Raw genomic sequence first — 5,791 nt, 5'->3', positions numbered from 1 at the left:
CACTTAGAAACATAGAAAATATGTGCAGGAGTAGGCCATTCGGCCCTTCGAGCCTGCACCGCCATTCAATATGATCATGGCTGATCATCCAACTCAGTATCCTGTACCTGCCTTCTCTCCATACCCCCTGATCCCTTTAGCCACAAGGGCCACATCTAACTCCCTCTTAAATATAGCCAATGAACTGGCCTCAACTACCTTCTGCGGGAGAGAATTCCAGAGATTCACCACACTCTGTGTGAAAAAAGTTTTCCTCATCTCGGTCCTAAAAGATTTCCCCCTTATCCTTAAACTGTGACCCCTTGTTCTGGACTTCCCCAACATCGGGAACAATCTTCCTGCATCTAGCCTGTCCAACCCCTTAAGAATTTTGTAAGTTTCTATAAGATCCCCCCTCAATCTTCTAAATTCTAGCGAGTACAAACCGAGTCTATCCAGTCTTTCTTCATATGAAAGTCCTGACATCCCAGGAATCAGTCTGGTGAACCTTCTCTGCACTCCCTCTATGGCAATAATGTCTTTCCTCAGATTAGGAGACCAAAACTGTACGCAATACTCCAGGTGTGGTCTCACCAAGACCCTGTACAACTGCAGTAGAACCTCCCTGCTCCTATACTCAAATCCTTTTGCTATGAATGCTAACATACCATTCGCCTTCTTCACTGCCTGCTGCACCTGCATGCCTACTTTGAATGACTGGTGTACCATGACACCCAGGTCTCGTTGCATCTCCCCCTTTCCTAATCGGCCACCATTCAGATAATAATCTACTTTCCTGTTTTTGCCACCAAAGTGGATAACTTCACATTTATCCACATTATACTGCATCTGCCATGCATTTGCCCACTCACCCAGCCTATCCAAGTCACCTTGCAGTCTCCTAGCATCCTCCTCACAGCTAACGGTGCCCCCCAGCTTAGTGTCATCCGCAAACTTGGAGATGTTGCATTCAATTCCCTCGTCCAAATCATTAATATATATCGTAAATAGCTGGGGTCCCAGAACTGAGCCTTGCGGTACCCCACTAGTCACTACCTGCCATTGTGAAAAGGACCCTTTTACTCCTACTCTTTGCTTCCTGTCTGCCAGCCAGTTCTCTATCCACATCAATACTGAACCCCCCCAATACCGTGTGCTTTAAGTTTGTATACTAATCTCTTATGTGGGACCTTGTCGAAAGCCTTCTGAAAGTCCAGATATAACACATCCACTGGTTCTCCCTTATCCACTCTACTAGTTACATCCTCGAAAAATTCTATAAGATTCGTCAGACATGATTTACCCTTCATAAATCCATGCTGACTTTGTCCAATGATTTCACCACTTTCCAAATGTGCTGCTATCCCATCTTTAATAACTGACTCTAGCAGTTTCCCCACTACCGACGTTAGACTAAACTGGTCTGTAATTCCCCGTTTTCTCTCTCCCTTACACTTAAGCCAGGTATTTTTTTGCCCTTCATTTTGCTCCAAACAGTTACCATCTTCCACCTACGGTGTAACAAGTGCCAACCACACATATGTTAATTTTATTGCCTTTGGAAAGAGAACTAGCATCAGTTTGATCACAGCCAGCCCTCATCCGTTTTTGGAACTGCTTTGATAGCATTTATGGTTGCAGTTTCCAAACCCTGAGAACGTTAGACAATGCAGGATGATACAAGATGAGTTAACAGAGGGAAACAGAACTTTGGTGTTGCAGCGGAAATCAACAGTTTTCAGCTTCTTTGCAGTATCTGAATGGAAGAAGGACAGGGATCATTCCTGCAATTACCTTTTATAAACTTAAGATCGTGGAACGAGGCAATGCTAGTTGAATTCCTTCCTAACTTTACCTGCAGCGCAGCAGTACCTCATGATTAATGAGGCTGACTCATCATCGTAAGACATAACAAATAGGTGCAGCATAACAAATCACTTTTGGTTTGGCTCCTGCAATGTGGAAAATGGTCAGAGGAGAGGAAAGGAGAAAGGGGAAAACTAGACTTAAATTAACATGGCTATAACAGTAATAAGAAGGAACTGCAGATGCTGGTTGATACCGAAAATAGACACAAAGTGCTGAAGTAACTCAGCGGGTCAGGCAGCATCTCTGGAGAAAATAGATAGGTGACGGTTTGAGAAGGATCCCGACCCGAAATATCTCCTATTCATTTTCTCCAGAGATGCTGCCTGACCCATTGAGTTACTCCAGGACCTTAAGGCTATAGTAGTGCACCTGCCTCTAACTAGTCTTAATTCAATATTGAATGTTCAAATGCATGAACCATCACAGTAATTGAGCAGTTATCGATGTCTATTATTGGTGTTGAACACAGGGCTAGCCAGATTACCCACATGGAGTTTGTACTGAGACCCAACAGCACCAATGTGTAGTTATTTACCAACCAATGGTAAGGAATAATGTTAAGTTTTCGTAAAGAAACCATGTTTCCCAACTCCTGTCTTAGAAAAATAATCATATTTTTGTCCAAAATTCTTTATAGATCATAGTGCTTATTCTGGGCCTAAACATTTAGGGTGGGTGGGGGAAAATTACTAACCAGCAATAAAAATCATCCCCCAAGATGGATCGACTCAAATCCTTGCCAGCCAGGAGACACGCGAGGCTCTGCAGCCCTGGATTTAGCCATGATGACCGAGATCGTGACAATAGCGCCCTCTAGCTGCAAGTGTTGGAATGTGGCCATTTGGGTTTCCACTGAGTTGACCACCCACCAGATGCCATTTTAAGCAGGCTGCTGGTGAGAACCAACACTGCCACATAGAGGGCGGTATAGATATTGGGAAGGTTGTCATCTTCGACGCTTGCCCACCTGAAACCTAATGTCAATTAAACCCCCCCCCCCCCCCAGCCAGCTAAGAGATATGAGAATTCACAAGTTCATAAGTTATAGGAGTAGTACTAGGCCACTTAGCCCATCGAGTCTACTCCGCCATTCAGTCATGGCTGATCTCTGCCTCCTAATCCCATTTTCCTGCCTTCGCCCCATAACCTTTGACACCCATTCTAATCAAGAATTTGTCTATCTCTGCCTTAAAGATATCCACTGGCTTTGCCTCCACAGCCCTCTGGCAAATGAAATTCAGTTTAGAGATGGGTGATATTTAATTGCTTACTTTCCACACTATAACACAACCAGGCTAATTTAGAAATATTGATAGTGAAGGTATTTTCTTCATCCATTTTGTCTGTTATGTCATTTGATTTGCCATAAACTTATTAAAATGGGTTTGTTTGAGATGAAATGAAACAGTGGGTATTCCAAACTTTGCTTCAACTATTCAGTCAAGACTGAAGGAAAACTCAGATTCCCCAAATTTTGCTCAAAATGCAGTGCTTGGGAGTGTTCACAGGACCGCTTGATTCATTGATTATTTCTTATTGATTTTATACCTTTGGATTCTTTCTCTGATTAAGTGTTTCTTAATTTGCTGTTTCTGTCTAGAAACTAAAAGACAAAGACAATAATGCCTCCAAGGCATTGTAAGTTGCATGAGGAAAGTTCAAACCGACTCAAATCCATAACTTGTTTTCCCCTCTAACGTCCAGTTGTGAAGGTTCTTTTGATGAAATTATGTGCAAATTTGTATTTTTGGGAGCTTACTTTTAAAGTTCCTGCTGTGGAGAGAAATAGAACTTTGGAAAACAAATATTGTAAATGCACCTGTCATTAAAGCAAGGATGGTAATGGAAAAGAGGTTTAGTCATGTGAATGCAGCATGCAAATTTACACTTTACAAAACTATATAAAAACTGAAGAACACAAAAAAAAAATTGTAGCCTTAACTCCAGTATTCAAAACCATTAAAACAAGCAGCTGATAATGAGAGAAGAGTAAAAAGCAACAAACTGCAGATGCTGGTTTACAAAGGAAGACAAAATGCTGGAGTAAGGTCAGGCAGCATTCTGAGATGGATAGGTGACATTTCAGGTCAGGACCCTTCTTCAGGATGATTCACCGAGCTTTTCACTGTATCTCAGTACATGTGACAATAAATTCAACTGAGGAAATGACCCAAAATGTCACCTATCCATGGGTGCCTGAAATGCTGCTTGGCCCGCTGAGTTCCTCCAGCACTGTCTGGTCGACTGATAATGAGCTGGTGTTGTGGGGTACCGCAAGGCTCGACTAGTGGGGTACCGCAAGGTCGGAGCTGGGACCGCAGCTATTTACAATATACATGAATGATTTAGATGAAGGGATTAAAAGTAACATTAGCAAATTTGCAGATGACATAAAGCTGGGTGGCAGTGTGAACTGTGAGGAGGATGCTATGAGGATGTAGGGTGACTTGGACAGATTGGGTGAGTGAGAAGATGCACGGCAGATGCAGTTTAATGTGGATAAATGTGAGGTTATCTACTTTGGTGGCAAGAACAGGAAGGCAGGTTATTATCTGAATGGTGTCAAGTTAGGAAAGGGGGAAGTACAACAAGACCAGGGTGTCCTTGTACATCAGTCACTGAAAGTAAGCATGCAGGCGCAGCGGGCTTGAAGAAAGCTAATGGCATGTTGGCCATAACAAGAGTAGTTGAGTATAGGAGCAAAGAGATCCTTCTGCAGTTGTACAGGGCCATGGTGAGACCACACATGGAGTATTGTGTGCAGTTTTGGTCTCCAAATTTGAGGAAGGACATTCTTGCTGTAGAGGGATAGTGGGACTGTCATATGTTGAAAGAATGGAGCGACTGGGCTTGTATACTCTGGAATTTAGAAGGATGAGAGGGAATCTTATTGAAATATATAAGATTATTATGGGATTGGACACGCTAGAGGCAGGAAACATGTTCCCGATGTTTGGAGAGTCCAGAACCAGGGGCCACAGTTTAACAATAAGGGGTAGGCCATTTAGAACAGATGAGGAAAAAGTTTTCACCCAGAGAGTTGTGAATCTGTGGAAATGGATAGAGCTCTTAAAGATAGCAGAGTCAAGGGATTTGGGGAGAAGGCAGGAACAAAGTACTGATTGTGGACGATCAGCCATGATCACAGTGAATGGCGGTGCTGGCTCGAAGGGCCGAATGGCCTTCTCCTGCACCTATTGTCTATTGTCATCTTCAACTCCGTTCTAGCCTTGCAAATTAACACTACATTTATCATACCTTGAAAGAAGAGTGTTTTTACCACTGTAGGTTTTGCACAATGTTTGATTTGCTTTGTCTTGGACTTCATTATCAGTGGTGGTAAGAAATCTTCACTTTGTTTTCAAGGAAGTACGATTTTTAATAAAAGTCTGGATTATTAAAAAAAAATGTTTTAACACAAAAAAGGTTGTGTTCGGGTCAGATGTAAATTAAAAATACAAACAACCCATCTTTGCACGTCAGTTTTTTACTTAAGTGGAAAATCAACTAATACCAAGAGGAATGTTGGTTCCTAAATGATGCTGCCAGCCAATGAGCTGACCTGCTTTCATATGGATGGCTGGAATTGAAGCAAGATGAGCAGAGAAGGTGAATATCTTCACAGCATTCCTTGTGGATACGGAAAGTATTCCTCTTAGCCCCAAGTTCATCTCTTCCACCATTCACCATACCACCATCCCCATATAACATACACAGGGATAGAATCAGTTCCAAACTATCCATCAAACGTGGCACCCATGAGAACTAGCAGACCATGGAAAGGGGGACCTTGACCTACACTGACCAATGCAGGGGGACCTTGACATTAACTGGCTGTGGCAACGGGACCTTGACTGACCGTGGCAATTGTACCTTGACTGACTGTGGCAAAGAGGATTTTGACTTCCTACAGTGGTGCTTCTGTGTACACTCACATAACCCA

This window comes from Amblyraja radiata, chromosome 12 (genome assembly GCF_010909765.2).
Source record: "Amblyraja radiata isolate CabotCenter1 chromosome 12, sAmbRad1.1.pri, whole genome shotgun sequence".
Taxonomy (NCBI): Eukaryota; Metazoa; Chordata; class Chondrichthyes; order Rajiformes; family Rajidae; genus Amblyraja; species Amblyraja radiata.
This window is presented reverse-complemented; position numbering follows the sequence as displayed.